Source organism: Dermacentor silvarum, chromosome 3 (assembly GCF_013339745.2).
Source record: "Dermacentor silvarum isolate Dsil-2018 chromosome 3, BIME_Dsil_1.4, whole genome shotgun sequence".
Lineage (NCBI taxonomy): Eukaryota > Metazoa > Arthropoda > Arachnida > Ixodida > Ixodidae > Dermacentor > Dermacentor silvarum.
Genome location: NC_051156.1, coordinates 105,609,204 through 105,634,738, shown reverse-complemented (window position 1 = coordinate 105,634,738; position 25,535 = coordinate 105,609,204). Strand labels below are relative to the sequence as shown.

Genomic DNA, 25,535 nt, shown 5'->3' with positions numbered 1-25,535 from the left:
GGTGGCATTGAGCCTTGGTCTCCCAGCATAACAGCCCGATGCTCTAACCATTAGGCCACAATCGCGCATTTACATCTCTCGTGGCAACGCCAGGTAGATCTTTGAAATGATTATTGCGTGCATCACACTGCGTAGCACTTGTGCGCAAAAGCATGTGTGCACGAGGCATGCACCAACATGCGCAAGACAACCGGTTCCTAAAGGCCGTGTATCACATACATTCCAAGGTGTGCATTGGAACTGCATAACGTTTTGTTCAAGTGTATGTTGATGGTTTTTTGTGAGGGTATGAATTTCTTATTGCTCCTATTGCTGCAATTATTGTGTGCTCTTGATGACAAAGTATTGCTGCAACAGCAGTTAAGAGCTTAGAGAAGGTTCTAAATAGTGTAGTACTATACTGGGTGTTTTGGTGAACACTTTCAAAATTTTTTTAAGGTTGCCTGTGGCAGATAGCACAATTCTAGTTCATGAGTTGGTCTACTCGAAGAGGCGGACATTACTTGCACAAAAAATTGAAATGCATAATGCGACATGTTAGCAGATAGCAGAAAATAGCGTACATGTAGCACTAAGAGCGCACCAAGCCGACTGGGCGACTGGTGGCGACCTTCTGGTATACCAATGAGCCGGTTCTTCCCTAAATGTCCTTGCCGACCCATCATCGGGCAGAACGACGCGTGACGTAGGCGTGACGTCACCTGCGTCACATTCCTTCTTGTCGCGGGAGAAGTCTTTGACTCTTGGTGTTGGGTGCTGCGACACTAACCCGTGAGAAGGGGTGAGCAGTTCAGTGGAACTTTGAAAGCTTGAACTGTGGCAGAGAGGTAAGGAATTCGAGGGGGCAAGCAGTTCAGTAAATGTGTGAAGCATGGCACAAGGGCAACCACGTAATGCTACACCAAGGCTTGTGGCGCTTGGCTCTTCACGCCATCTTCCCAGCTGTGAGAAGCTAAATTTAAGCAAAGCAAATGCCATGACATGTTTGTGTTGCATGAGATGCGAGAAGAGTACTTCTATAATCCTACATTGTTCATCGTGCTTGTTGTTGCGCATGCATTATCTGCTGACAGACGCTTGTAGCTCAGCCTTGCGCTTGCCTTATGTTATGACTGCACGTCATCACAATTGCAGAATTTGATGCCAGCCACTCTGACTCCCTTAAGTCTGCAAATTTTTTCATGGGTGCTCTGAATTTTTCTCCTCCAGGGGCAAACTTCCTGGCTATTTCTGCAACATACACAAAACATGGCTCTGAATATGTTGCACCAAGTGCAGCAGCCAAGATCGGCGTGGAAGCACTCATGATGTAGGTTGGCATCATTCCTTCTGGTTCATTTTGGTGTTTTTACCCATCATGGTGGCTCAACAGCTATCGTGTTCTCCAAAGGGTGACCCCAAGACTCCCTCCCCCCCCTCCCCCCCTTTTCCAAAATGAAGGCATGCCAAGAGTTCTGCATTGGAAAAATTAAGCAGTGAGCCAAAGCAGTGAGCCTCCCGTTGTCTATTTGTGTAGATGAGGCACCCGCCCTTGATGCTACCCTGAGTCCAACCTTCACTTGTGGGTTCGATTCCTAGTTGCATCTGCAATGTTCCAGTAGGGGTGGAATGCAAAAACTCGTGCTTGCTCAGAGGTATATCCTGACTCCTCACTCATCCCTGAGACATCAGCCTTCTCTGACTACTGTATTCTCTGCTGTACAAGACGCATTTTTTTTCCCCAAAAAATTTTTGTTGGTGTGTTTTATGCAATGTCACAACTTATACAAAGGGACCCCACAATAATGAAATCGGCAGAGAAAGCAAAAAAAATATCACTTTCGTGAGAATTTCGTTGTTGCGAAATTAGACAAGCATGAGCAGGGGAATGCGTTGCAAAATGATACTTTACTGTAAAATTGTGCACCCCATGCATTGTTCAGCAATGGTGGCACTGCTATGGAGCGGTATTCTCGGTTGATAGCTTTCGGAGGTCCACTCATTCTCGTGACATTTCACATAATTTGGCACCGGCCATGGTGCAACAGCATTCCTCCAGCACATGCTGTCATCCATAGATGCCTATGCGTCTGGTGCCAAGCATAAAAGTGATTGTATCTCGTATCCAAGAAAGTGATCGACTGAGAATATGGCCTCTTAGTGCAGGCCTACTTCTATCAACGCCGAATCCGCAGACATGCCTATTGGGTGGTACCACTTATCTCTTTGTTTTGCCCCCTATAGTAGAGATCAGTGGGTGGTACCAAAACCAGCGTTCTTGAAGAAGGGGATGTGTATCCTCGGCTGATCACTCGGTCACGGCCAGAGACGTGGCAGCTTACACTGCAGCCCCTATCTGAAGCACCATAAACAAGTCCATGTTAGTGGGACATGGATTTATTTGTTTTTGCTGCACATTTTTCACCGAGCCAGAGCTTATGCACTGTGCTATGTACACGAAAACAGTCGTCACATGTCGGTAAAGACATGTGACCGTGCCATTTGAAACAGGCGATCAACAAACAAGATGGCAGCCATGAAGTGTTTCTGGTGCACGCAATCGCTTCTAGAGCTTTTTGTAAACAAAATGGTGGTGGCCTCGCAAGTGCGCTGTGACGGCATATTACACAATTTAAGTGGGGAGAAAATGCATTTGAGCTTTTTTTTTTTTTTTTGCTTTTGCTTTGTTAGAGTTACACAAGTACTTAATATGGGGTCTAATGTTCCGGTAGGTTTTGTTGATGTGGGATTGCAGTTTAGTGATGTTTTGTTGTTGAGAGATACGGAATACATTCAGTCTTATGGGCATTTGCTCAGCATACGAAAATATTTCGGCGCGGAAATTTGATTGCGGTGAGAATTTCGTTGTCTCGGGCTTTTGTTATCGTGGGGTTTAACTGTATACTATGCAGAAAACCCACTAGTGCATCAAATATGAGTTTTTTTTTGTTTCACAAGCACAAGATGCCGTGCACAGCATTTTGAAAGAAAATGAGTCTTGTTTTAACTCTGGAGCGACCATAGCGACAAATGTCAGTTTCTAGGGCTCACCCTGTAGGAAGCGCGGCAACAGCAGTAAAGGCCGCCAGCATGGCATCTGTGGCAGAGGTTACTTCCATGTTGAGGTAACGCTTACTAGTTTGCCATTGTAGGTAAGTTGTTCTTAAAGAAAATGTTCAATCCATTAAACTGATGCAAGAAATATTTTAAAAATCCACCCCATTTTTTTTATTGTTACGTTGTGGCATCCTATATCTGCCCGTAAAAAAAAAAAAGCACCACTTAGTTATCATCATCAGTCGCCCATGTGAGAAGTCGCACTGCATCCAGCTTTCGGTTGCCATTTATATGAGTGCTCAGGCATGACAGGATCTTTGTGCGTTTGTCCTGAGGATGGCACACTGCAGAGACAATTCCAGCAACACGCTTCAAGACGCTTACGTCGTACAAAAGTTATTCAGAGGCCAATGACGGTTAGCTAGCGATGCTGCTGGCGGAAGTGGTTGAACTTTTTGACAGTGCGTCGGAGGATGAGGCCTTCGATGTCTTCGAGTTAAGTGCAATAAATGTCGGTTTCCTCTGCCTAAGAGGAGTGTTGGTTTAAGTATTATTCTGTTAGAATTTTCCAGCTTGCAAAAATTTTGTTCACGGAAATTCGCTGTCCTGAAATGGGTGGGTATAGCATTTTGCGATAAGTGTACATGCTTAGTCATGCCAACTGACTTAAAGTAGGTACGTCTTGTACACAGGTAACCGAGGAGCCAAAATGCATCAACCTTTATCACTTCACCCTAATTGGCTGTGATATTTGCAACCTTGCCTCACATGTGACCGGTACACTTTCTATTTGTTCATATTCGGCTCAGTCTGAAAAATTGTTATCTGTACACTCCTGCATTACTCTGTTGAAAGCTGTGGTTTCATTTCGTGCTCATGGGACTTGCAAATGCTGTTGGTGATTTTTTGGATAAGGTTGTTGAGAAGAGGATTTTCTTGTCCAATCTTGGGAATTGTAAGATTAAGTTTATCATTTCTCGTGTGGTGCATGAACACTCTGGGACATTTCAATGCTATGCAGTTTTCTTGGTTTGTTAAACCGGATTTGTTTTCAGGTCACTTGCTGCAAAGTGGGCAAAGTATAGTATGCGCTTCAACTGCATTGAGCCTGGGATCGTCTGGTCACACTAAAGGACCTTTAATGTTTTTGTTGTAACATGTTCCTCCTTGCCCGTAACAACCAAATATTTTTCGGGCACAAGCGAAACACTCGGACATCTTGTGCCTCATTGTGTTTTTTTGACTCAGAACTTCCCATGACCCCCCTCAGCTGTTCATTGAGTGAGATAAGTGTAAATTTAATATTATGAACCTCAGTTTAATGAGAACTGCAGTGTAACAAACTTTTTATTGCAATAGCAATTATATGGACATTCCAAGCGAATTTGCGTGCTTGGTGTTGCCGTCGCCGTGGGGCTCGGCATATATTTCGGTATATGTATGCTGTATGCTTATCCATGCCCTATATACAGGTTATATTGCTGCACTATTCAATCACTAAAGTTGCTCATACCAGGTCTTTTGTTCATGACTAAATTATTCGTCGTGATGTTGAGAATGGCAGCCCACAAACAAATCTCGTGAAACAACATCCACAGCGCATGCCTTTTGTCTTAAATAGATGTCACACCATGCTGTGTGACACCTATACTCCACAACTTGTCTTGGGAGAGGAGAGCAGTGGTGATTTGAATCGCTTTGGTTTTCAGTCGTTCTTTAATACCGATGCAACACAGGCACTTTTGCTCGCGATCAAGCCCAATCTAGATAAAATTTTTCGATTGCGATCAAGAATGATTGCAGCTGCATGGTTCAACAATCCAGATCGAGTTTGTTCAGCAGCATGACGGCGCAGACGACAGCCTGCAATCATGATTGACTGGATCCGGATTGTGCAAAATGGCATAGTTGAAAGTTCCCGTGTAAAAGCAGCCAATCCGGATGGGACTCAATCTCGATTCAAATTGCCTGTGTGCCAGGGGTATAAATTTGTCATGTGTTTTGGGACCTCAGGTACGTCACACTCGTGCCCTGCGATGCGATGGTGAAACTCTGTACTTGTGAGGCGGCATTCCACGCGAGTTTCCTCACGCTTTTTTAGCCTTCGATGAATTGGTTGCCTCTTTCTTCATTTCTCTATTTAGTATGGTGATCGCATCCCATCATGCCACTCGCTGCACTTGCACGAAGCTGCCACTGCTGCCAGCGCTCAGTTGTAGCGACCAGCTGAGGCTATGGGTCCTAGTGGCCCCTTTAATAATCGACCCCGGGTACACGCGAGAGCCCCTTCGACTGACTGTGAGACACGGATAAAAATTTGCCATGCGAAAGCGGACAAGCGTGACTTACTTGACTTTTCCAACAACATCAAGGGTGCACGCTTGTCCCTTCTCTTTCTTTTGCACTACCTGCTCCGAAATATGTTTAATTTCACGGGCGAGTGTCAGCCCTTCGTGTTTTCGAGGCTGTTGTGGCATTGAACGGCAGGCTAAAGCAAACAAATGCATAGGAGACACAATATTGCAGCCTGTACTGCCATATTGAGTTCGAAATAACGGAAGTTTGAGCCCATTGAAATGCATGGGCACCACCCGGGACCTTTGGTCTGGATTGAACTAACCGAAAAATTGAATGAACCGAAGTTGAATTTATGGAAGTATATTGTATTCGGGTGTGTATGTTTGGTGTTACAGTGTTGCAGTGTGGTGAGGTTGGTTTTCTGTTTACCCACAGCTGTTCCTTTTGTGTTTTCTGCCCAGGGTGCCTTCAGCAGGCTAGATCCCGATGGTCACTTCTCCAAGGAAGCCGTGAAGGGTGCCATAGAGAGGCAAGGGGAAATACCCGCAGTTGCCGATTTGGCCGCATACCTGGTCAGCGATTACTCCAGTTGGCTGACAGGAGAGGTAAGCTGGCACACTCGTATGACATAAGAACTGGGCTGCAGGAAAGAATGGGGCGATTTAATTTGAACCCACCACTGCCAAATGCAACCGGTTAGATACCGACCAATTGCTACCTCCTTAGTGCCATTCTTGTTCATGCTTTAGTGCAGGTGTTGCTCCGATTTCAGTGCATGAATACTTGTCAAATGCACAAATGAACTTGTAAAATGACTGCTTGACCAATCTGAAAAAAATTTGTTGCATTTGAAGAAAAGGTCAGATTTCAGAGGAAATATGCATTTTTAGTCATGTCCCCAAATAATTGGTCAAAACTGACAGTGGTTTCAAAATGTTAAGATGCTCCAGCAGTGAGGGGTGGTATTACATAAGCATCTCATTTTCCGAACGTTCGCTTTGCATCCTACATCACTGTAGTCTGTGTTCAATTTGTGCTCCAACCTCGCTGCGCTGATGACCACTGATGAAAGCATGGCACCAGCGAATCACGAGAGCGCAATCGAACATTCAGAAAGCAAGGTGTTTGCACGATCTCGGCCTAGGTTATCACTCCTGCATTACGATCATCAGACATCAACAGACATCAAAGCTATGGAACTTTCACCTTTATGTTGGGGACCATCAGCTTGATAAATTAGTTTATGTGATTGTTACCTCGACAGCCTAGGCTTTGCAGAAGTCCCTTTTATAAAATGCTGCTATGTCATAGAACCAAATACACAGTACAACAAATTTTGCTCACCTGATTGGTCAAGACATGATTTGTGGGCAATAAGTTGGTGCTAGCTGGATACTGTAGTCATTTACAGATTAAGGATTTGAAAGCTTCTCCTGGCAAAGTCTGTTGCACTTGCTAGATCTACAGCCCTTGGTGCTCCAGAAGAAAGTTCCCGCACAGTTTGCTGAGGCAAAAAGAAACAAAGCTAATACAAACATACCTGCAGTCATGTACTGTCACAGTGCGGCATGAACGGGTGCCATGACATGTACCATGCTCTGCCAAGAGTAGTGGTCGGGGGGCATGAAGACAGTACAATCTCTCACATGCTTAACACATGAGGCAATTTGGAGAAAAAGGTGTTATTCTTGCTTTCAAGGTTTGAAAAATTCACGTAGACATTATGTTATCACCTAAAAGGGATGTTATGTGTATCATTTGAGGAATACTATCGGTCGATGATTTTCTGCCAGATATCTGCATTGAATAAACTAACTTTTCAATGAAACACACTGTGAGACATTTTCCACACAAATTTCTCAAAGGTTTCATTCAAGCTTTAACCACGGCGGGTAACCTTGGCTAAGGGGCATTGCTTATTAAATGGAATTACCGCTTGCACATGCCAGACAGATGTCAATGTCTAGTATGTGCCAGATGTGCACAGACAGATGTGCACATACTAGTCAGATGTCAATGAATTGTGTTTACGGAAAACTTACTTTCACTGCATTTCTTGCAGATTCAGAATCATAAAAAGCATATAGCTGCAGAATACATTAAGTATTTTCAATTCTTTAGTGAGTTTTGTCAAGTTTAGAGAACATGTATATAGACCCCATGCGAAAACTCACTACAGGAACATTACATGTGAGAACATCAACTATTTCATGTCTAGCAGGCTTGAAAAGTACTCATCCAGGCTCTTGAAAATTATGTCTGATGCAACACGCTGTGAAAAGGAGTAGACCCACTGCATACAATGACATACTCGCACCGAGACAGTACACACAACCATCTACCTTCGCACACGTTTTACTAAAACATTTCGGACCTATTACAGTTAAACCTGCTTATAACGAACCTTCATATAACGAATTCCTGGATATAACGAAGTTTTCCGATTCCCCGCCGTTACTCCATAGAAGCACATGTATTTGAGACCTCTACGTAACGAAGTGGCAGCGGGAGACCCCCTCGATATAACGAATTTCCCCCTCCGACCACCTAGAGATTTCGCCCCAAATTTTTTCATTTTTGCGCGAGCAGCAACCGGAAGCACCTTCTCCGCCGCGATGGAATGCGAAGCGAGCGCACGTGTGCGAGGCGGCCCTGCATCCCTCGACCCGGCGATCTTGCCGCCGCGGGCGTGACCTTTCCCCCTCCCTTCATTCAAATCTGATCCTGCCGCTTGCTGCAGCTGGCCTAGCCCGCCAAGCCGGCACTCTCACCTTTTCCAGCTGATGTTGCCGACGCGCTGGTACACGCTGGGGCACATCAGACTCGATGAGCGCGGACACGCGCTGTCAAACGCTGGCGGCGGGTGGAAGCGCCACTGGAGAAGCGAGCGAAGTGATCTTCGTGCTGTTGTCTATCGCTTCAATGCAAACTGAGCGCCGAGAACACACAGCACGGAGAAAGCTACGAGCCGCCAATGCACCTACACTGCTAGACTGCCCCAATGCAGATCGCTTTCAAGATACGGCCTGCCCGACCGCGCGCCGGCCCGCTATCCCTCCCCTCTCGCTCCCTCGCCGGTGCCTCGAGCGCAACGGAAGAAGGCGCGCTTCCTCCCTGCTTTTCTTGCACGCGCGAGATTTAGACGCGGCCGTCGGCTCCCCTCGCACATTTTCATTCGCACATACAGCATACGGCGCGCGGCGACTGCGTTATCGCCCTTGGACTTTAGGGTACGGCCACGCTAGCGGCAAAAACATGCAGCAAAAACGCGCGTCAGAAACGCGCGGCAACGCGTCATGCCGCGCGCGGCAATGCGGCAGGAATCGGGGGTCTTGCGGCGTGCCGCGCGAAATGGGTTCTGCGGCAAATGCGTGCCACGAGATGAAGAACCAATCAAGAGTGACGAGGGTGACGTCACGGAGCCATCACAACCGGAACGCCGCCGGTGCAAGAGCACTCGTGTTGTTGCTCGCCCGTTCGGAGAGCGCGTGAGATCTTATCGCGCTGCCTCGCGGCGAGACGCGCGTGCCACGGTGGCCTCGTGGCAAGGCGCTGACGCGCGACAACTTTCCGCTCACTGCATGGCGCGCGCGTTTTTTGCCGCTAGCGTGGCCGTACCCTTATGTACGGAATATCTATGAGCCAAAACCAATTTTAGGGACACAACGCGTCATGGACACCATCTTTATATAGCAAATACGGATCTCAAGGGCCATACTTTTGCTGGCGGAAACCGAAAATACGTCATAGTAGTCGCCCCCGGCACTTTGGGCGGCCAATGCCATCGTCAAGCCACCAAGCCAAGCGACATGAAAAGTCAAAATGGCTGCTCGGGCCGGCGCGGGGTGGCAGTTCGCTACGTATGATGTGGGAACGGTCCCACAGTTGTGATGCAACAGCGGGGTTACCAATGCATTGAGTTGTATGGGAGCTACGACGTAACGTAACTACGTAACAGCTGAGAAAACGCAGCCCCCGGGAACGTAACAGCGAGGTTCTACTGTAACACTATACGACGCTACGACGCCATCGTGACGCTCGCTCTTCGTTTCCGATGCCTCGCACTTGTGCGAAACGACACGCGTCCACGCATCCGGTACCTGGTGTAACATTCCGAGGATGAGTGCTTCGACGAAAACGGAAAACGGGTGCGCGTTACAATTAAGGGCGCATTAGAATCAAGTAAATACGGTAAACGTTTATTTTTCGAATTTTCGTGCCGAACCTGCATATAACGAAATCCTCTTTATATCAAAGTTTTTCGGGAATTTGTCAATTTCGTTATATCCAGGTTTAACTGTATTCAAACTTGCAGCACGATTTCAATCAGAACAGTTTCAAGATGTATGTGACACATTTTAAGTACCATTACTTTCAACAGTTCTATTGCTGTTGACGCACTTTCTTGGCGTACACAGTTGTGTACACAGCGTCTTAAAGGGTCAAGGCAATACAAAAAAAGTTTGTTAAACGGAACTACATTTTTTCCAAGTCTAGGTAAACAGAACTAAAAATAGTATTACCAAAAATGAAGCTGAACGAATCTGAATCTGAATTGAATGAATGAATGAATGAATCTCAGCGGCATCACAACATTCTGTTTTGCCTTTAGTTCTCAGGTTTTCTCGCCAGTTCTCTACGTTATTGGTAGGGCTCCGTGCTTTCGGTGTTTATTTTTCCTGAAAATCGGTGGGTGTTTATCAGAGTTTATATTTCTGGCAGAAATTCGGCATTTATTGGAGCTTATTTCCCGTAAATCTCCAATTCTTCAAAATTCGGAGTTTTGCATTATTCTTAAAACCCGAAAATCTTACATCAATTCATATCTGAATACTAAAATATCAAAACACACGAAGCACATTTTATTTTTCCTAGAACGCTTGAATGGACAAAAACATATACGCACAAGCGAACACACAGAACACCTTCAATTTTGCGTATAACAACCTTAGCTTAAAGCTTATTGTAAAACACGCAAGCATACTTTGCGAGATTGCTGTCAGTGATCGAAGCACGCTCCTTTCTATTGACGACTCTCAGCTTTGAAAACGCCCTTTCAACGTTAGCGCTAGAAACAGGAAGCGCCAGAAGACACAGCGCGCAGCGAGAAAGCACTGGCCACTCAACATTGTGAAGTCTCCAAAATGACATGGGTTCAACAATGTTACGCATTTCATAGCAGCACTGATAGTTCGCAAAATCACTCAGGAGTTGGCTCAAGTCATCAGTTTCAAGAAGCACTAATTAAAAAATAGGCGCATAGGTTTCGAACGCGCATGGAAGCTCATGCTTCACATTTGGGTTCACAATTTGAACACAGTACCAAAACGATTCTTTGGTGTACTGGAGTTGATCGCACAGGTTCCTCTAAGATATGTCTCCACTTTTCAGCGACAGCAGCGTAGAATCCGTTAAAGTCTGCGACAGTCGTTAAGCGTTGATTCTCGTCAAGGAGGTCCAACATACTTGTGACATCTGATGCGAAGACCTCGGTTGGATCCCGCCATTAACTGATGAGTGCGTGCAAACGAACCCCCAGTATGGGATAAACTTGGTGTATCAGAGTACTCTCTGCCTCAAGTTCCTTAATTATTGAGATCACAGCACACGCATTGGTCTTCAGAAACCTCATCTTAACGAGCAAGTCATGCACAGCTTCAGGCGATGAAACAAGAGTCCTGAGCTTCTCGCACTTCATCCCCTTGGCTTCTTCGCTTCTCAAGAAAGACAAAATGGCGCACCAGTAGTCCAAAATATCTTCTAGAGCTTCATAAAAAGAGAACCACCTCGACGGACATACGGTTTTCAGCGACTTGATGGTCATACCTATGGCCAAGCAAATCGGAGTTGATCGGATAAATCCGAATTGTCCGAATGTTGAGTTTTACCAGCGAATGTTTATCGGATTTTTTCGGACAAAATTGAAAACACGGAGCCCTAGTTATTGGCAAGGCAGCTTTTGCTGGCTTTTGTTGGTGCCGTCGTTAGCCACTCTACCGTATGTCACCTTCTACTTGGGAGCCGGAGAGTTGCGTAGATGCGCTACTCTCGATGGAGGAGAGACGACTGGCAGCACAGCAAACAAGGATTTAATATGTACAAGGACGGTAAAAGCACAAGGCACAGAAAACTCAAACCATAACTCAACCACAAAATCTTGGGAGCCGGAGAGTTGCGTAGATGTGCTACTCTCGATGGAGGAGAGACGACTGGCAGCACAGCAAACAAGGATTTAATATGTACAAGGACGGTAAAAGCACAAGGCACACAAAACTCAAACCATAACTCAACCAAAATGCTTACTCAGTAGAAAATACAAGACTCTAACTAAATACAACACTACTGAAAAAGAACTATCCTCCGCCTTATAAGTCTCTAGGTCAGTCCCAGCCTTTACTCGCCAAAGTCTGGCCACCCTGGCCCCGTTCTAATTGCGTCGCAATATGGAAGTGCGGGTTCTTACGGATCGGCGGTTCGAAGTTCTTGTTGAGTCTACGTTGGGCTCGTCCGAAGCGTTGCGGGTGCCGTAAGTGCCGACGCCTCGTGGTTCCGTCGACCTGGCCGAGTACGTGGCTGGTGCCCCGGTAGCCGCCGCTGACGTGTCACTCGCCGGGTTAGGCCTCAGGACTTGTTCGTTTGGGTTGTTGCTGATGCCGTAAATTGCCGACGACTCGCGGTTCCGTTGACCTGGCCGAGTGCGTGGCTGCGAGTCGTCGCACGCCGCATTGACAGCCATTGCCACCAACCTTATTGCGATAAGCATCTTAGCTTTCTGTTTCACAGCACGTGGGGCGTAGTGCCGTTGGAAGACTACTTGGAAGAACTTCCTGCCAAAATGCCCCGTCAAAGAAGTTGCTGCCCCAGGCCGAATTCAAGAAGCACAAACGTAGGCTTGCTGAAGCCGCAAAAATGACAATCCGCGTCTTAGGCCACTCACGCCTCGCCAGCTTGGCACACATCGGCTTCTTGTGCTGCAACAATTTGCACAATGCTTTTCATTATGTAGATGTCAAGTACAGTTGCGTGTCATATGTTTTGGTGACTTCGAATCTTACGTTTTCCCGGTTAGTATGTTGTCTCTTGCGCTCTTTTCTCAAATGTATGAACGAGTAGTTTCTACTTTATTTTGTGCTCTTGAAGAAGCCTTTTGCTATCAAATTCCTTGCAAGGTGCCATAGATAGCCATTCAAAATGGTTATTCATGATTTGCATGTAGGTGCTTCAGGCAGGCCCTTTTAGTTAAGCTGTAAATAAATGCGTTCAAGTTCTGCATGTAGCGAACTAAGAACCTGACAAGAATAGAGGATAAAGATACAAGTTTACTCTGAGGTATCAAGTACTGAGACCTTCCTTCTCTTCATTCCAAACCTTGTCTTTGCACCATCTCTTCTAAAGCTCCTTGTTTGACACGCCTTCAGCAGTTTTGTTAAGCAGCGGCATTCATTGTTCTGGCGCCACCATCTTCAGATAGGTTGCCCGAGCTTCGACCCACTTCTGCAGTGCATCCTTTTAACACCAGAAGCTTCTGTCACCCGTGTTATTCCATGCCGTAGCAAGTCAGTTGTAGGAGATGGCTGTGAGTTGTGATCCGTGCAGGTAGACCAAAACTATGCATACACGTTCTTATGGCTCACAAATTTGACGCTTTGTGCCTTCATGCGAAGTCACATCATGAACTGTCTTTGTAAACTAGCTATGACAGTGCTGTGCTATCGGTTGCTCGACGAAAAGTGCTGTTCGCTGTGCCACTAGTCAAACATGACCATAGGAGAAGAAAAGCATCACTGCATTGCATTGAATAAAGCCATTTTTAGCAGACAGTATCAATCAGGCTGGAATACGGTGAATTTTGGAAAGAACAAAGTGTGTCTAGTTTTATAATGTTTGCTTTCTGTGGACTGATGGTGGTTGTTTGTAACATGCAGCATCTCGGAGCAATGATAACCGTATGAATCGTACCCACTTTGGACTGTTTCTGATAATGGCACTCGCTGCTCAAAAAATGCTGCAAGAAAACCTGTATTTACCTAAAAACAAGATAAATGTGTCTCCCATTCTGGAATGTTGATGTTGCAATAGCAGGAGCTGCTGTTGTGCGTGCCATGGGAATAGCGGTAAAAATATTTATAAAGCTTAAAAGCGCTTGCCAACACTGGTCCTTCTAACATGTGGCTTTCTAAACATGCTCTGACCTCGCAACACCAAGCACTATCGAAGCACGCACACACAGTCGCACAAACATGCACTCACTCCTGAGGCATAGCACTTGGCTAGTGTTTGGTTTTACCTGTACCTAACACGTGTGAAACAAACCAAGAATGCTGGGCTGTCCAACGGTTTCGCAACATCATAGCTGCAGCACTGTGAACTCAAAAGCACTTCTAATCGCAAAGAATTGCACCACTGGTGTTCATATCTGGGACGTGCTGTTGTGGCCATCGGTTGATTATGGGTTGCAAGGCAGCATGAGACACAACTGAATGTGGTGGAGACGAGGATGATATGGCCTCATGCCTTATATTTCTTGTGCCAGCACTGGTGCGTGTGAGCTCAGAGAGAATCTTTATTTCCCTTTTCTTTGTGCCAAAAGTGCAAGACACAGAGAGTATTGTTTACTCTTGCTCATGACAGTCTCATTCACAGTTCAGTCATTTCTACGTGTTCCGTTACATCATAAGCAATGTCCAGATGGCATCAAACGAAAGAAACTTTTTTCTAGACAACACCGTGCAAGAAACTGCAGTGAGCTGAGCAGAGTGTAGTGAGTGCTCGTTGCTCCAGGCGCGCCTCTGGATGGGAAGAACATGGTAGTACTTCTATTGTGCACAGGAAGAAGAAAGAATTTATTTGTGGTAAGGCTCCGTCCGCATCGCCGCTTTGTGCACAGGAGGAATATGGTGGCATTCTGTTCTACACAGGAAGTGGATAGAAAAAGCGAGGATGATGCACCAAGGGAGAGAGGAGGTTGGCGGTACTTGACCTGGCTGGCAGAAAATATCATGCAGGGGCTTTAGTCACTTCTTCAGATTTTGTTATATTGTGCCTCACTGCTGCATTCAATAGATCATTGTTAAATTCTGTGCATGCATCGTTGGCTTAACACCTAGAATGTCCAAATTTCTCTCTTGTCTGCAGGTTATTCGAATGGATGGGGGTCACCTAAACTACAATGCCAGTGTGTTCAACAGCCTTTCTGACGTACCGAAGGACCAGAGGAAAGTCATCGAGGCTGCCATCAGGCGTGCCAAGGGTTCATGATTATTCATGGTTTGACTGGAGTTGTGAAATGTGCTCCTTAGGTATAAGGTCTGCTAAGGTCTTTTTTTTTTATTGAACTCTATATACTTGGCGACAGCTTAGGCATTGAGTACAAGCTCCAGCCACAAAATAGCATTGTGCTTGCCTTCTGCGTCTCTGTGCGCTGAAACATAATTCCCGAGACGTTCGCCTCCGCTCTGGCAACATAGAAACAAGCGAAGGTGGTTTGTTGGTGCGTGTGCGCAAATTATGTTTGAGTCGGAGAGCAGTGTATTTGCAACTGCATTCTTGGGCTGTCAGCAACTTTTGTTCTTGCGTCAAATTGTAGAAAAATTGCTGCAGTTTAAAAACTTGGCAAGAGTTAGGCTACATACCTATGAAGGAAACAACCTTAAGTAAAGCAAGAGCCTTTTTAGCCCAATTATGACATGTTAATTTGTGTGATAGAAAGATAGCGAGAAAGAGGGTAAGAAAGGTTTTGCATTGCCTAAGAATGACTGGTTTGGGGAAAGTCATGACCACGTGGCAGCCGCGTGTTTTGTACTTTGAATTTAGGGTATTATTTGCATTCAGTAATTTGTAGAACAGAACCTGGGCTTTATGTATTTGACATGCAGGAAACTATGGTTCTGTTTTGTTATTCTCTAATGCTGTGCTAGTATAAACTCTGTTCAAAAGTTGTAGCTGTTGCTGTGGGTACTCTTTGTCTGTTTTGTTTAACAATGGGGGGTTTCAAACAACGGGAACTTGTGCCTTATCTAGAACTATATTTGTTAGAGAAATAAAAAAAAATATATTTTTACTGTTGGCTGCATTCTGTCCTTTATTTTATCATGGGCTGCTGCGACCTTATTTACTGGGTGTAACTTGGCATTACTATAAACCCACAAGGAAAAGTGGGCTGTCGGACTAAGTTTCCCTGAAGACAGGAACCTCCCCCCCCCACTCTTATTGGTCACTGAAACGTTGCATGTTTTTTTCCCCCCATAGTGATCACATCTGAGCAGTGCCCTGATTGCGATTTTAACTGATGATGATGGCCAACTACGGGTGCCAGATGTGCCTCTTCTAAGCAACCTGTTGCTGTGCGGCACTCGAAAGACGACAAGTTTAGCTACTATTTGCGTGTTCCATTCCTGTGTTTGTGGCCTAAATAAATCTGGCGTGCGTGCCCTTGTTCTAGCTCATGCTATGCAGCAACATTGTAACTATGCAATGTGGTGCATGCACCAGTCGTCTCAAACAGCTAGTTGCTGTTGACATGAGAGATGTAGACTGGCTCCTGAAAGTAGAACCACTTATGACATAAATGAATATTTAGTCGCCGAGGTCAACGTGCATTGGGCTAACATTGTTTTATTTCGTTAAAATTTGTTATCTGTATTTTTCCTTTTCATTTTTTTTATTGCTTTGCCTAAAGGTTGAGGTGTCGGGCTGCTGCGTTTGGAGGCCAGGGCTCGATCCTAGCCTCGGGCAAATTTTTCTTTCATTGAAGAGGCCCGGAACAATCTGAGCGAGGACCTACAAAATGCGTGCAATGAAGCAAAGAGGGTCATTCTGCGCCAAACGTCCCACGCGCCCGGCCTTCTTCAGATCTATTCGAAAACATTGTGGTCAAACATTTTGGTGCACTATTTGACCTCGTAGACTATTTTTGCAAGAAAATCTTTTTTTTTCTATCTCTTACAGTGATTTGAATGTTGTCGTGGTGGGCGAAACCTAGGTTGCGAAAGACCACCCAAAAATACAGTATTACACGGAGTGCCCTAAAAATCTGCTGGTTGCTAGAGAAAGAATTGCACTCTCTTATTCTTTTCCATTGACGGCCGCTACTTTGTCTCGCACAGTGTGCTGTGGTGAAGCAATACTGCGATTATGTGCCAATTTTGATTATCTTCACAAAATTCTACAAGTTCTACAGACACAATACAACTGCATCATTTGGCAGGATAGTTAGCAGTAAATGTGTCAAAGAAGTGTTGTAGTCGATGGGCGAGTAGTTTCGAACTGGAAGAGGTGCATACATTGAAAAATGAGTGAAATGCCTAATGTTCAGGCACATGTAGATTGGTAATGCGGTTGGTAACTAAGGATGCACAAAATAGATTTATTTCTGAAAGCATGATCGGAGTAATTTTTGTTTTAGGCGAGAAAAATGTGTTTTCTGTTGAGGCATCCACCACGTCCCTGGGTGCTGGCCCGTAAGTTCGCTTCACTGCGTCGCGCTTCTCTAGGGCAACGGAAAGATGCGGCCGCCGCACGGATGGCGAAATTGTATCCTGCTTTATGTATTCACGTTTCGACATGCATTCGCCTGTTTTCCGCGGAGCCGCCGCCGAAGTAAATGTCAGAGAACGAAGGGACTGTTCGTTTAGAAATCTATTGTCATATAAAAAAGTTTATAACAAACACTGGGGATACACCTTTATTTATTTATTTATTTGTTTGTTTATTGAAAATACTTTCAGGGCCCAAAGGCACTACAGAAAGGAGTGGGAAAAAAATGACAAGACGTGCAACTAATAACAAAATATTACAAGGCATTTTGTAAAGCGATCTTGAACTCTTGGTCATCGGTTATGCTTGCGATTGTGGAGGGAAGGTGGTTCCATCCGACGCTTGTTCGAGGAACAAAAGAGTCATTACACAATTTTGTGCGACAAGGCGGTAGACCAACCTTGAAGTAATGATCGGTCCTTGAAGAGATATAATGAGGTGGATGAAACAGAATGTCCTTTAAATCATTGTTATAATAGAGTTTGTGAAAAAAATTAAGGCGAGATGACTTTCGATGCAACGAAAGGTTTAGGGTTTTCTTAGACGTGACACTGGAATGACGTGAATAATTTGATAAAATGAAACGTGCTGCGCGGCTCTGAATGGCTTCAAGAGTTTGAATGAGGGTGGTCTGAGTAGGATCCCATATGGCGCATGCGTACTCTAACTTAGAACGTACCAAGGTTTTGTAAAGTGTTAACTTCAGGGACGATGGGGCATCAAAAAAATTTCGACGCAGATAGCCAAGCATGCGATTCGCGTTGTTAGTTACATATTCGATATGCGTATTCCACGAAAGATTAGAAGAAATGTGAACACCAAGGTATTTATAACTGTCAACAGATGGTAATGGAATATTATTGAGGGAGTAAGTAGGCGGACAATGTGTAATAGCGTGGCGAGAAACTCGCTTGCTTTTACATTTAGTTGTATTAAGTGTCATGAGCCATTGATTGCACCATTCCAATACCCTATCTAGATTGTCTTGCCTATTGATATAATCAGCATGGTTAGTAATTTTCTGGTAAACTACACAGTCATCTGCAAACAGTCGGACAGTTGAGAAAGAAAGGCAAGTAGGAAGGTCATTAATATAAATCAAGAAAAGTAGAGGGCCCAAAACGGACCCTTGCGGAACACCAGACGTTACGGGGGAATTAGGTGAACAAAAGTCATTAGCTGTCACATACTGGCTACGGTTAGAGAGAAATTCCTTAAACCATGCAAGTACACTGGGGTCTATGTTACGTTGATTAAGCTTGAAGATAAGTAGGTTGTGTGAGATGGAGTTAAGTGCTTTTGCAAAATCTAAATGTAGGCAATCAGTATCAAAGTCATGATCTGCGTTAATAAATAAGTCATTGGTAAAACATAGCAATTGCGTTATGCACGAAACTGCTTTACGGAATACATGCTGATAAATACTGAAGAAGGAATTAGACTCAAGCAATTCGATGAGGTGCGAGTATATTATATGCTCTAAAATTTTTACTGGAATGGATGTTAATGATATGGGATGGTAATTATTCTGGGAATGTAAATTACCAGATTTATGCACAGGGACCACCTTCCCTATCTTCCAGTCAGAGGGCAGTGTAGACACCTGTAATGACTGTTCAAAAAGCTTTGACTATATCGATGAAGAATTAACTTGTGTTCACTTCATCATTTTTGATGAGATACAATCTGGGCCGGCCGATGAAGACACTTTTAAATTGACAATAAGCCTTTCGACACCAATTGCATCAATAGCGATGGGATCCATTGGTAAGAAGTTGGTTTTTGGTATTTGTGGAAACACTGTGGGGGTGCTCTCATTAAGAGCGGGGGGGGGTGTTACTCATTAAAATGAGTAACAAACACATTGTTTAGAACATTGCAGCATTTGCTTTGAACTACTGGAACATTAGATTGGATTAATTGAATGTGTGTCCTTTTAGAAGTGTTAATAATACTCCAAAATTTACGGGGTTAGAAAGCAGTAGCAAAGGAAGAGTTTTATCAAAGAATTCCTTATTTGCTTTGGAAAGCGCAGTGCATAATTCTTGGTTTTGATAGCAAGACGTGTGGTCTGTTCTGGCTGTGTTAGCTTTGCGCATCGAAATATCCGCTTCTTTTTGTTGCGCATGCGCTTTAACGTGTTATGAAACCACAGAGAGTGAGGACTCGATGAAAGTTTTCTTTTAGGTACAAAGCGATCAATTAGAGACAAGAGTTTGTTTTTATAAAGCAACCAGTTGTCCTCAACCGATCGCTGCTCAAAACCATGAAAAAAAAAAACAATCAGCAAAGGCCTGCAGTTCCCTATTCATTCCAATGATGTCTGCTTTACTGTAGTCTTGGATGACCCTGGTTTCTTTTTTGTTGGAAACCCGTGCCCGTAGAGTGAAGTGAATTAGGAGTGGTCGCTAATTCCCTGTGAATGAGTTAAGCAGGAAGCTAAATGTGGTGTAATTCGTAGCTAGAATGTTAGCAGAAGTGGAAGTTATGCGAGTGAGAAAGTGAATGAGCCGAGTTAAGTTGAAGTCGTGACAAAACGTTAAAAATTTTTTGCTTTCAGCTGAGTTGTGTGTTAAGGAAACCGGGGCTCTTTCCCACCTGATGTCTGGAAAATTGAAGTCGTGAAGTATGAAGAGGGGCGATTTTGGGTATCTGGCGAACAGATGATTGACAGCATCGTGCAGGTCATTACAGAAGGACAGTGATGCAGTTGGTGGCCGATAACAGAGACAAAAAATTATTTTGCGAAAATCAATGAGCACGCGTACATACACAAGTTCAAGTGAACTTACAATTGGAATGACATGAGAAGCAAGCGTATCGGCAACCGCCAACAGAACACCACCACCAGACCGGTAATCACGATCACATCGGTAAAATTTGTAGCACTTCTCACAGTCCAAAATTTCTTTTTTTTTTACTTTTGCAGACAGCCAGGTCTTCGTCAGACCAACCATATCAACAGAACATGAATCAATAGTAGAAGACAACTCAACGCGCTTATTCAGGATACTCCGGACATTTGAAAGGAAAATAGAGGCATTCTTTGCGCGGGATCTAGGCAGACATAGCTATGATGCACTAGAAGTGCCAGCACGTGAAGAGGCTGCGCTATCTTGCGTATCTGCCGATCGTGGCAAATCAGTTTCGCGTGCGCTGTCAGTTATTGCGCAGTAAACGTACCTTTTTTTATTCATGATCAGTTTATTTATGCAAAGCGAGTACGGCTGCCTTGCTACCTTTGCAAATTCTGTTAGTTTCCTCTTTGAGTTTCGCGTAGCTCTGCGAAAATCTTCACTAGCTGATACACCAGTCCCTTTGAGCTCATGTTCCTGCGCCCAGACTGCATCCCTGACTTTAGACGACGAAAACTTGATGATAATTGGTCGAGTCTTTTTATCAGTGTAGGATCCTAACCTGTGCGCTCGAGAGACATCTGAGTCAGGAATTTGTTGTTTAAGATTCAGCACGAAAAATGGTTACAAAAGAAACAAGCAAACAAACAATCAAAAATGAGCGAATCGAGGATATTCAGCACGACGAAAAAATGTCGCAGTTTCACCCGAAAGGCGAAGCATCAATTGCAATAGCAAATTAGTAGATAGCTATACGGAGTAAGGATATAACACTCGTCGAGCAGTGTCGGAAGTCTTTACACCTTTTCGCCTCGCAACGTTTTTATATAAATACCAATTTGGTGCTGCAGCTAAACGTCGCCTTCCCTCCCGCCCCCCACAGCTATTCGCGCGACGGAAGAAGTCGCGTTTGCTCTCCGCCTTGCGCTCGCTCTCCGTGAAAGCGCGCGTCCCTCGCGCACTTTCACTCGCACATACAGCATACGGTGTGCGGCGACGATTTCATCGCCGTTGGAGCTCATGCGGAACCTCATGGCGGCGATGACAACAGAAATCCGCTAGGAGTGGCCATATAATTGCTATCACAATAAAATGTGCTCGGTATCAGTGTCGCAAGGAATGCGTAGAAATGATTTTAATAAACTGATTGGACTCCTTCGCATATATCAAGGATGACCCGGACAAGCATATGGTTCAGCTTTTACGGATTAAAATAAAATACCCTGAATGACAAGATTTGAGCATGCCAAGCAGCATTACCATTTTGTGACAATACCATCGTCATACGTTTATTCACAACACTGAAACACATATATTATTCTACTAGAGGGGGGGGGGAGCATTCTACTCTGCGCGCGGCCAGAGGCTCCTTGCGCCCGCCGGGCCGCAAGGCCCCGGAGGGGGGGGGGGAGGGATGGGGGGTGGGGCGGTTTACTCTGCGCGCGCCCGCATGGGTAGCTGTATTGTGAAAGACATCTGCAGCGGGGGTTCGCCTCCCTGTGTTCGCGGATTAGTTCGTGTTGTTGCGAGCGGTGGCACGAAGGTCAATTTGCTCGCTGCTTCTGCCGCTCTTACTCAGTACAGCCTTCTGACAGTGAGTTTTCGTGGTCGTCGAGTGAGATGCGTTCATGTTTGCTTGTGGGCGCCGGACACCGGGCTTGTTAATTTAGTTAGTATGCCTATATGTTCACAAGTTTATACGGCGGATGAAACTACTATCCTTACTTCGTATAGCTGTCCGCTAATTTGCTATCGCAATCGATGCTTCGCATTTCGGGCGAAACTGCGACATTTAACGCGATAGCGTTTAGGGCCCCGTGTAGCAGAAAATATGGCGTCGGCAACCGGCGTGTGATCGCGGGTGGCGGAGAAAATAATCCAACCACATCGACCGCGCAGGCCCTCCACGCGGTGCAAGGTTTTAGTGAATAAAAATTGAATTTCTCACAGTTAAATCCAACAGAAAAATGGTAAAGTACGACTTTACCATTCGGCGTCGAATTCGCCGTCGGATTGTTTATCAATCGGCGTCGGATTGTAATTTGAATGTACGAGAAAACCTAATTCTGCTACGAGGAAACTCAAACATTTCTACCAGACCTGCGCGCGTCGGGGCAATAGCAAACAATTATTAAAATAAAAAAAGGTGCTAGGGCCTTCACATTTTAATATAAGACCACTTATATTGCCCCTGGAAAAACGTCTTTCTAGCAATGCATTTCAGTTTAAAAGTGAAGCCGACTTTAAGGGAATCGGTGTAAGCTTGGTCTTTGTAAGCTGACTTTCCCACGTTCAGTGTTGCAGTGAATGAAGCCTACTTGCCGTATGCGAACGGTGCGATGCGAACGGGTCCCGATAACGCTATCGCGTTCTGCTCTTAAGGCGGCGGTCCCACTCCAGCGGATCCCCCCGTTTTCAGTACTTTTGGAGCAACCGTGGCGGCTCTTCTACTTAGGATATGAAGTTGTCGTATAAACCATAAAAAGCTTAATTCTTGTAGATTCCAACTATATATAATATAAGAAAATTGATTGGTGTGATTAGAAATAAATGTTCAAGAACAAGCATGAGATACATGGTTTTTGCGAACTGTGTCTCAGTTGTGACCATATTTAGAAGAAACTACCGCACTTACTGCATTGCAGCTTGCTCTGTAGCTTTAGGACATATTTATCTAGTTCCTAGACGTACGAAATTAATTTAAAATTTTTACTTTTTGGATAATTTGCTTTTGAAAATCGCCAAATATTTCAATCTTCTGTTGTAAACAGCCCGGCAACTACATGCTCAAGGAAGCTAAATTTTGGATAAAGTACAGATCAAGGTATTTCCATTTAGGAGGCAAAACTTCATTCGTGTAACTTTATTAGTTTTCCTAATAATGCGGCCGAAAATAAGCAATATTTAGAATTCTGGTTTTATTTTTGCCCAGTTTTGCGGGAAGGTAATAAAGCTGCGAAGCTGCGCTTTAAAACTAATAAAGTTACATGAATGAAATTTTGTGTCCTAAATGGAAATTCCTTGAACTCTACTTTATCCAAAATTTAGCTTCTTTGAGCATGTAGTTGCCGGGCTGTTTACAACAGAAGATTGCAATATTTGGCAATTTTCAAAAGCAAATTATCCAAACAGTAAAAATTAAAAATTAATTTGCTACGTCTAGGAACTAGATAAATATGTCCTAAAGCTACAGAGCAAGCCGCAATGCAGTGAGTGCGGTAGTTTCTTCTAAATATGGTCACAACTGAGACACAGTTCGCAAAAACCATGTATCTCATGCTTGTTCTTGAACATTTATTTCTAAATCACAATAATCAATTTCCTTATATTATATATAGTTGGAATCTACAAGAATTAAGCTTTTTATGGTATATACCACAACTTTATATCCTAAGTAAAAGATCCGCCACGGTTGCTCCAAAAGTACTGAAAACGGGGGGCTCGTGCCACCGGAGTGGGACCACCGCCTTAAAGGCGAAGCTTAAGCGACCTCCAAGTTTTGTTGTGGTTTTTTTGATCACGTAAGAGCGTTATATGCAGGGTATCGAACCGGAACTTAACCGAAAACAGTCGAAAAAAAAAAGAAACGTTATTACTGCTCGAAACGGAACTGAATCGGAACGTTACGATTTTTTTTTTCACTCCGGAGCGAAACCGCAAAGAACAAAATAACGCTTTAATTTCAGTTCCGGCTGGCCACTTTTCTGCAGCTTTTCTCCATGCATTGCCTGTACTTGTGGCCCAACTATGCTATTTCTTTTGTACATATACACCATCTTCCCGTGATTTTAAACGTAGCAGCACCGTTAGTACGGTTTTCAGAGCATTGCGTCAGGGGGCAGGCTAGGTGTTAGGTTAACGCGACAATATTTACATCGCATCCGACGCGCGTACTCACCAGACTGCGAGACATGCAGAGTACCTAAGGCAGTGGAGTACTTGTACTTGTTTCTTGTCCCCGCTATGACTGTGAACAGCAGGCTTTGATGTCTTCGTTAACGCCAATTACAAAAGGCCGTTCAGATAAAACGTTTTACTGGGCTGACGACCGGACATATCAATGACGCCAGCCATCAGGGCTCTGTTACAACATTTATAGTTAACACAGGCCTGGATTCAAGGCTGTAAACAGGCCATTCGAACACGAACGTGTATATATATATATATATATATATATATATATATATATATATATATATATATATATATATATATATTATAATCGCTGATAAAGCTGATGGCTTCGTGTGCGTTGTGTTCTCGAGCGTGTAGTTCGCGTGGAATTCCCGAATTCACGCGGGGAATTCGCTCACTGCTGTTGGCGCGCTTCCTTACGCCAGCGTTTGACAGCAGTGTCGGCGGTCATCCAGTGAGATGTGTTCATGTTTGCCGGTGCGCGCGTCTTACCGTGCTTGTTAAAGGGATACGGACACAAAAGTTGGCGGGTGGTTTTTTGCGTCGGAACAAAAGTTTAACTGTTGAAAATGACGAATACAACAAGCTGCTTTGAAAAAAAGAACGAGAAACATCTTTTTTTTGCGATTTTCTGTTGCACCTTGCCTCCAGGCGGCCGCCGGCAGAAGCTGAAATTTGACGTCATAACACCCACCCGTGACCAAGGTCGGCCACAGCTGTCGCTGTGTTTCCAGGGGTGTCGGTCCTTGCAGCGTTTGTTTAACCCCTTTCGGCGATCTTCGCACGTGGTCCGTCTGAAACACTATCCCCGTCGGCGCTCCACGCAGGTGGTGCGTCTTACATGAGGCTTCCCGCGGTCGTCGCTCGGTATTGACGCGTTCGTCGCGGCGGAAGGAAATGCCCAGACATTGCTGTTATAACAGCATCGTCGGTCGTGACACGCCGTCACACACATTTCCCAGAGACGAGAAGGTGCGTAAACTTTGGATACCTGCCTATTAGAGAGCTTTAGCTTGTCCGGTAATCGGGTAAACGCGGGCGTTGGGGCGTTCGGGCGGAACCGTAAACGTGAGCGGCCTGTATGGTGCTGCCACCTGGTGGCGCAGAGCTCAAACAGACAAAAACAGCTAATATTGCAGTAACCAAGTGTATTCTACTTCGCTGCTGGTGTAAATCTTCGGCAGCAACACCATTACGCCATTGCCGAAAATTTACACCAGGGAATGATCAATAATTCTTGCATAAGTGTCTGGTGCAGAGCGAAATCTTCGCCCTAAGGTTCGCAAAAACCTGACCGGCACTTCCACGGCCGCCTGCTCTTCTTCGTCGCTTGACGCGGAAGGCTCGTAACCGTAAGCAGTAATATTTCTTGCAAAGTTGGAATGTTCCTCGTCTTCCGACGTGTACTCATCGCTGGTAGACGCACCAGAACTCGAATCCATGCTCGCGATGGCGGCGTCGGCGCGCTTCGAATGACCGCGACTGGCCGGCTGGCTATCCGACGAGGGTGTCGTGACGTCACGCCTTCCAACTCCCGCTGGTCGGGCGGCGAGGCGCGCGCTCAGAAAAACGCCAAAAATAAAGCCATCCGCTCAAAAATGAGCTAAGTGACTACTTCTTTGCGATGTAATCACACACTGAGGATTCATTTTCGGCATTTTCGTAAAATTTTCTGATTTTCTGTCCGTTTACAGCAGGCCATATAGCTGATAAAACTACTAACCTTACCCGTATAGCTGTCTGATAATTTGCTGCAGCAACCAATGCTTGGCCTTTCGGGCGAAACTGCGACTTTTCTTGTTGCTTCAAACTGTTGCTTTAGTGTCGTCGTCCGGGGCTTGATTTTGTGGCCACGTGAGCGCTGTGCTCTTTCAGTGTGGATTCCTTCCCTTCATT

General features: G+C 45.0%; 1 pseudogene; it reads left to right on the top strand.

Annotated features, from left to right (window-relative positions):
- LOC119444648 (2,4-dienoyl-CoA reductase [(3E)-enoyl-CoA-producing], mitochondrial-like) overlaps positions 1–25,535 on the top strand; it is a 63,750-nt pseudogene that overhangs the window by 20,212 nt on the left and 18,003 nt on the right.